We start from the raw sequence: 8868 nt of genomic DNA on the forward strand, positions 1-8868 counted from the left end.
GCCAAGACCTAAAAATTTTAGAAACTGAATTTTGATAGTCTAAGACCGTCGAAATTCTAGATATTCCCATATTTGACGGTTTAGAGCTGTTGAATTTCTCTCATCCTTCATTAATTTGATAGTTTTGACCTGTCGAAAAAAAAAAAATTTGACAATAAAAAATTCGATGCCAATTCGACCTCTTTATCCATCAATTTTGGACTTTTTTCACAATGTACACGGGATGTGCGATATAAAGTACAATCTTGAGGTGACTTTAATATTATTCTTTTTTATTTTTATTATAATAAAAACATGAATTAGATCTATATCCTCCACGTGTCTGATTCTAATAATGATTTAGTAATAGGTAAATAAGACATGATTCAAAACTACCAAGATGTGTGGTATCTAAGAAGTTCATCAACATAACATAACTAAGAGTCTACCCATCCTTAGGTAGGGAAGGCCATAATAATAATATGAGTTATCTTGTTGTCTTTGAGTTTAAATTGGGAAGATATCCCAAGAATCTTGGGGTGATTGATCATATTCCTTCATAAAGTTAAAATTTAAAATGGGTCGGATTTTATTTGAAATTCGAGTGATCTGAATGCGAATTTAAGGATTCCTTCAAGTATATATGGATTTTAAAAATGGTTTAGATATGGGTTGATGTCCATTGACCCGAATCTGATCAAAGATCAGATACGGGTCCATCTTTATATCCGCTTAGATCCGAATGATACATTTTTTTGTAACTTATATTTTTTAAGATTTATTTTTTCAATAAACAGGTGTTGGGCACAGTAATCAAAGCCTTCCTTTGAAAAAAGGAGAGGTCTTGAGTTCAAATCAACTTACTTTTATAGTACGGTTTGAAATTAATAGACCGACCTGAATCAATTAATTCAATCGGATATGCATGTATTCATATTTGTAATCCCTACTTAAAGGGATGATTTTCAATTATATAAGGATCTTTTGACTCAAGGATTTAGAAGGAGGATAAATCCAAATCCCTTGGAGTAAGGAAAGGGGGCGATGTGAAAAAATGAGCAATTAAGGAAAATGGTTAACTTATAAATAGAAATGAGACCTTGAGAGAAAGGACTTTTGAACGGTGATTGAAGCTCTTAGTTATTACTTTTTATAACTTTAATTTTAACTTGAACATCGGAAGATATTTGGCAAGTACCATATCGATGCCGCAACATGTTTGTAGAGAAAGAGAGTCTACCATCAAAGATTTTTGAGTTGTTCGAGATAAGCAAAAAAACAATATTACAACTAAGATTGGTAGACTCGTGAAAAATGAACAAAAAAATACCCATCATTAAAAGATGAAATTCATTTTGGGAATAAAACATCGAAGGATACATTATGCATTACTAGGTAATTTTGATTGTTGGATTTCATTTCTTAAGAGTGTGGATTATGTTTTTCTATATGAGATCCCTGTCCTTTTATTATTATTATTATTATTATTATTAGTCTCGATTATGTTTTCTATTAGTATGGGTAGGTCATTCTAGCTTATACCTACGCAATTATCATATTTTTCCAATTTTGGTTATTGTCAGTTGTGGTTTCGATTTTAAAGTTAGTGGAATTCAAACCACTAAAAATCATGGGTACCCATCACCATCAATTCTTAATAAATGGATATAAAAAAATCAGTGATAGTAACATTTTATTTTATTTTATGCAATATTTTTATTGTAAAATGTGAAAAATGTTATTTACAAATTATTACAAATTTTTTTTTTCAAACACAGCACCATTTATAAAAACATCAACAACATAATAAAATGTTGTTATCTTAAATATACAAGTTTAACTTCTTCTTTAAAAAAAAATAAAATCCATCTTCTTTCCATGTAATAAACTTATAAGAAATATGGACATTTTAAATTAGAATATGTAATTTGTATGAAAAATTTATTATATTGGAAAGGTACAAAATCCTTCAACAACTCATAATATATGACAAAAATGGTAAAACAAATCGGTCCAGGATTTGGTAGGATCAATTGGATTCAATTCCTATTTGATTAGATTCCTTTTCACCCAACTCTAATCATGTATTGAATATCAATCAAGAACTGAGTTTTTTTTGCTTTTGGTTATGGTTAAATAGGTATTGTGGAGGCTTTTTACAACTTCAACTCCTCGAGATTGGATTGGAACCTTGATGAAAATGATGCTGGTAACTATCTTGATTGAAAAGTCTTCTCTTAAAATCTTCAATAGTTCAAAAATGTTGAGGGAGAGAATGAAGAAAATAGAGACCCCAGTGCCTACCAAAGATCCTCTGAAGATCTAATTAGTAAAAATAGTGATGATCAAGAAAATGAAAAAGAAGATGAACAATGGAGTAGCAGAGAGATATTCAATATGTAAAAATGATATTTTTATAGTTGAAATTCAAAGACATATGTCACTACACTGTTGGTTCAGATGTAAGATGAGCAGAGTAATTGAGATGCACTTGAGTACTTTAGAAGATGTCTCCATCACTTGTAAACAAGCACTTAAAGTTGATTTATAGTGTCTTAGTGAATCAAATATTTAGTTGTTACATTTCAATGTTTAGGAGTGGGTGAGTCAAGCCATGTCACATTCATCTATGCTCTAATAAGTACTTGTGGATATCATTTTAAATGAGGAGATTTGATGTATGAAAGAGCTCAGATCACATTAAATTATTTGACTCATTATAATTGGGATCTTTGACTGAGTTCCCGAATAAACCAATTTTTTAGATCGTATCGAATTGATGTGACATGTGCTTCTAAGTCCAGTTTATGTTTTTGTCATTAGATCAACCTACTGTAAGAACCTTTACTCCATTTCTTGGTTTTGCTAGTCTACTCAGTTAATACCGTCCTATTGACTAACTGGGTGAATTAAGGTGGGATCAGCTCTCCTTACCGATCGTCCTAAACCTCATTCATGTATTAGATCTAACATCGATAAATACTCTTTTTTTTGCTTTCAGTGATCCCTTGGTATTGGTAATCTTAGTTCGGTATTTTGCCTTGGGGACCCATTCAATCTTTGGTGACATGAGCCCTCATCATAAAGCATGGTAAAAATGGTCTCCACGTGTACCCATTGACACCCCTATTTTCAACTGCTTTAAAAAGTGTTGGATGTCTACTTTGTGTTCTTTGATCATAAGATGTTATCGTTTTTCACAATCTGAGACCGGGGCATCTGGATTATTATCAAATTGAAAGACCCTTGCCTATTGTATGGGATACAATAGAATCGTCTTCCATCAAAAGATCTATTCATCGATGATCACTTTACATGTTTTAGATATTATTATTTTGATTATGATTGTATAATTTTTTTTTGTATTATTTTTTAAACTAAGGTATTCTGACCTCTTAAAGTAATCAACTAATCCTTAGAAACGTGCAGTCCCTTGCTCCAACAGGCATCGGGTAATTTCTGGGATAAATTCCCGAGTGTGGTCCCTTACAGAAATGATTCAAACTCAAGACCTCTGCTTCTTGAGGCGTAATCTTAGCCATCTCGTGAATAATCCTTTAGAGTTAGATTATATAATCAATCTCCACATTCAAGGAGCATTTTGTGGAGAAGAGCATGATCATGGCTTTTCATTGTTAACATATCTTGCTTGGCAAAAGTCAGAAAAACTGTCATACCTGTCATTCCAGTCCCTTATGCATTTAATGGGTAGAGCTCTCTAATTAATTGGTCTACTAACTTGACTCTAAATAATGGGATAAAGGAATTGGATTCGAGGACACTACCATATGCAACGACGTACTTAATATTTTTAGGGAGTTGCTATTGGCAACCCAATTTTTTACTTATTACACCCCAATTAAAAATAAAGAAAATATGTAAATAATTGAGAATAGTAAAAGTTGGAGTTCCTGTAAAAGTTTTCCCGTTTTGTTTTCTCTAGATCTCTAATTTTTAGGTTTAGGATTTTATGAGCCTAATCATAATTGTAAATAATTACTGAAATTATTTGAAGAATTTTTATAATATTTCGTAATGATAAGATTATAATTTTAACCAAACCTTTGTAATTTTTGAAGCATGTGTTTTAATCTTTAAGTGGTATGTGATAAATAATTGAAGAAATTGAGGTGTAATAAGTAGAAATTGGGATGCAAATAGGAGCTCTCTATTTTTAATGACTCGACTTGGGAGAGTGAAAGATGCGTTCCAATACAATTGAAGGACCAACTTCATAAGCTCAAAATGATTTTCAAAAAATAGAAATTGGGTTTTTCCACCTTTTTGTCTATTCAATTATCTTAGTGAGTTGAATAGGGGGGAAAGACATACAAGAGGTACAAAGCTTTAATGGTAATGAAGCCCTCTTTTTAAAAAGTGAGTTGCTATTGCCACACCAACTTTTGATAATGCCACACCATCTTCAATAGATGTGGCATTAGTAAAAGTTGGTGTAACAATAGTACCTCTCTTATAAAAAGGATGGATATGTCAATTCATTTTTTTTCATTAGATCGTAATGCTAAAAAAAGTACACTAATTTTTTCCATTAGTAACTTGAAGACCAAAATATGGAAGACACCGAAAAGATGGATCATAGGAATATAAGTTGATTCAACTTTTTTTAAAAAAAAATAAAAGAATATCATCTACAAGAACAGATCCTCTATATCCCTATTCTCTATACTCATGTTGTAGATCAAATTTGAAGAAAAAAAAATTAAAAATATTTTATTTTTAAATGACCCATGACTTTGAAAATGAACGATCATTAAACCTTCAATTTTCAAACACATTTCAACGGTGTATTTCCAATTTATGGTTGATGTGGCACTCTCTTAATCATTTGAAAGTGCTACAGAGGATCCGCTCCCATCATCTATAAAGACGAGAGCGACAATAGGGGCACACCAAGACTAGAAGGAATAGATACTTCTCCAATTATTGCACGAAACCCTATAAAATTTAGTAACTATATGTAGCGGTGTTTTAAGAACCAAATCAATGATCAGACTAGAAATTTGTTGAATTGGTTGATCCGAGGTTGGACCCTGATTTTTAATTTGTTTGAGATTATTTTCATATTGTAAAAATGTTATATGTAATTAATTTACTTGGGAAACAACCAAAAAAGTTTTGTTTTTCATGTTAACAATCTATTTAAGCACATTCCCAAATTAAGCTGTGTGGTGTTTTTTTTTTTTTTTTTTCTAAATTATCTTATTTTATTTTATTTGTTAAAAGATGGTTTTATATCTATTTTATTAAAATTTGATTGTTAATTAATATCTTTACTATTACAATGAGAGAAGGCGGTGCTGAAGTGGTCCAACATCAAAATTTGAGTTGTCATAAATGCCCCATCTTTTATATTTAAATTTAATGTAATCAAGGTTGTTTTAATAAAAAATCCCACCCTAAAATCACGATGCTTGATCTTCAAAATTATAAAAATATCCTTTATTTTTACTATTTAATCTACAAAAATCATTTAATCAATATTTTAAATTATTAATAAAATCTCTTGATACATGTGCTTTTGCACATGCCACCTTCTAGTTTTTTATTTTATAAAGAAAATTAATTTACTTTCCTCAAAATCTTACCTTAAAAGATAATTTGCTAAAATCGATTGAAACAAATGAATGAATTGATTTAAGACAAAATCATTCTATTAGAGAAATTTTATCTAAAATCACTTAGAAAAACATTGTTTTTTAAATTAAAAAATATCTTATATTTTGTTTTCATTTAATAAACAATTCTTTATAAAAAAAATCCGGTTCAATTGATCCCTCAGTTGAACCATCGATTTTATCATAACTGACAGTCCTAATTGACAATTTATTTAAGAGAGATTAATGGCAGACCTATCTATTGCATACTATTACAAAATGAATCGTGATATTATGACTACCCCACGCACATGGCGCACTTAATCTACTCTCTTGGCGTGACAAGTTTGGGAACTGTAGATATGTATGCATCGGGATACATACTACACGTCCCCATAAAAATATGTATCCCGAGGGAACCGTATATCTAGAGAGGCCTACAAATCTACGGTTCCTGAACTTGTAACGTTAGGAGAGTTATAAGTGAGTCATGATAATCTGACAACCCCACATGGCACACTCCAAAAATACTCTCTTGACGTGGCATGTGCTAGAACCATAGATTTTATGCCTCGGGATGCACATCCCATAAATATTTGTAGTTGCTTATCCTATCGAGGTTCAAAACCATAGTTCTGTCGAGGTTCAATTGAGGTTCTAAACGAGAGAGGGTGAGGTTATGTTTATGTTTCATGTGGTTAGGGTTAAAAAAAACAAAAAGAGAGTGTTTACTCTTGAGTGTAATATTGGAACCGTACAAAAAACTTTGACGAAAAAATGACTCTTTGCAAAAACGAAATTGAGAAGCACCAATTTCGGTATTTCTTATAAAAGTACTGTTTTGACTATTTAAAAAAATTACTTTTTTAAAATAATAAATGTCCAAACGATAGAGTAAGTGCTTCTAACCCCCTGCCAGAGCCAAAAGTACTTAGAAAAGTCAATCCAAACAGGCCCTTAGTTACTTAGCAAATTACTTTCTAAAAACAGACTAGCCTGATTATAAATCTTACTAAGGGTTGTTGGGTCCACATGGATTATCAAATTGAAAATCCCACAACACAACCTCCTAGATGAGTGTTGATAATCTGACTTAGGCACATGGCAACTCAATTGACTTACCTGACGTGATAGGCTCAGGAATCGTAGATGTACTCTCATCATGATACAAAACTACAAGTCCCCATAAAAAGGTGCAGTTTTGTATCTAGAAGAGAGCAATATCTACAGTTTTCGAGCCTGTCATGTCAGATAAATCGATTGAGTATGCTGCCTAAGTCCAATTATCATGACTCCTTCTAGATTTCATGGAAAAACTCATATTCAAAAAAACAAAATCTTTTTTAAGCTTGATTGAGTGTGTTGAAAATGGATGGCTACCGAACTCCTAAATTTAAAATTGAAATTCACTATAAAAATTAATATTAATATTTTTGAATTCTTATTCAAAGTTATTAGAATTTTGTCCTTTACAACGTTGCGGAATCAGATCATGTTTTTTAATGCCAACAATTGATAGGGTTACAAAACATTTCTTACTAAGGAAAGTGTTATTCTTTCTTACAAAGCATTTCTTGGACGAAGTTATTTTCAAAATTTCCTTTTCCTCTCATATATTTGTAATTTGTCATCTCTAAGTCTTGGCCATCAATGGCAATTTCTGACTGATAAACAGTTAATGCCCATAGGCCGTGAGCTCGATACTTAATATGAGCATTAATTCCTCAAGGACTACACGTGAGGATGCACCAGGTCCCACCCTCACTTACTTGGTGCTTGTGATGTGCGGGCGTTGCATGTGCCCCGGGACTAATCCTTGGACAAGACCATGGTCTATGGATTGGGCAAAGCCCAGATACGGGTCCGGTCTGTTATCTACAGGGATAGCCGCTTATCAGGAAAAAAAAATGATCATTTCTTAATGCTCTAGCTTATGATATATCCTGAATCAGGAACCCTAATTTTCATTACTTGTATGAATAGTTATTCTCACTCAGTAGACTAATTTTCTAGCTTCCATGTCATTTGCTTGACTGTTCCTTTTTCATATCCTAGTCACAATTGATTCATGAGTTTTTTTTTTTTTCTCATTTAATAACGCATTTCTCGGAATAGAAAATCGAGCTGGTGATAAATTTATTTGTGTGCTTTTGTGGTAGTTAATATCAGCTATCATTATGGTTTCTAATGTATTTAGGTATTTGTGAGCGTTTACATGGAATACTTCATGAAGAGAAAATAAACGTGAGCAATGCAATCGATGTGCTTAGTTTCTTAGTTTTGGCTGTTTTACAATGCCATGGATCTTAGTTAATCATTGAGAATTGCTTTCATATAAATATGTAATTCATACTTTATGCCCCAAATAGATCATAAAAGTGTTTCTCCTGTAATTAGGAACAGAAATCGACTAAATCTAGAAATAGTACAAGACTTGTTTCTTGAAATTTTTGCGCTTTGGTCCGATCACGAAACATGGTCAACAAATTGAGATTATAATTCTAGATTATAAAATCAATTTCTGGAGATATTGCGAGCAAACGGGATTATGGATTTTGAAAATCATTTCTCATAATCGTTACTCGTTCGAAAATCAAAGCATCAACAAATGTTCAATGCCATTCAGATAGAATAAAAACAAAATGATTATGCTGAACTTAAATTGGAGTATGCAAATGCTTGAAGTATTAATCGACCACAAATCTTTTGAGATAAGGCTTTGTTGTTATTGTTATTGTTGTTGTAAATATGTGAAGTGCTAAGCTTTTACTAATCGAAGTTGAGCGTGAACGAGACCGAAGGCTTCTTCCACCTCTTTGCCTCGAGCTTCACAATGTAACATACAAGCTTTTCAACATCCGTCATCGGTCATCTCTGTTCTTCTACTCAAAGTAATTAAAAATTTGTAAATTTATTAGAAAAAAAGAAGAAGAAGAAAAGCGAGATTTCCTTTTCTGAATCTAACAATAGTAGAAGGCTAATTAATTCAAAAAAATATTAAAACAGTATAGATCTCAGCAAGCTCACCCAAACAGGATAGAAAGCATAAAAATACAAAACTAAGGATAGAAAAACCTGATTCCACACACATGTTTGATCTTCCCACAATAGGCCATTGTGATTTAGAAACAGAAATCTCTTCCCATTGTTCCCCATTTCAAATTCACACCACAGCCTACACGTTCTCGCTCCTATTCTCATTTATTCACCACAAGAAACACAATTTAAGGCATCAACTGAGAGATCAAGAATGGGATTCGATGAAAATTTAATG

This window comes from Akebia trifoliata, chromosome 5 (assembly GCF_017979445.1).
Source record: "Akebia trifoliata isolate Shusen 1 chromosome 5, ASM1797944v1, whole genome shotgun sequence".
Classification (NCBI taxonomy): Eukaryota; Viridiplantae; Streptophyta; class Magnoliopsida; order Ranunculales; family Lardizabalaceae; genus Akebia; species Akebia trifoliata.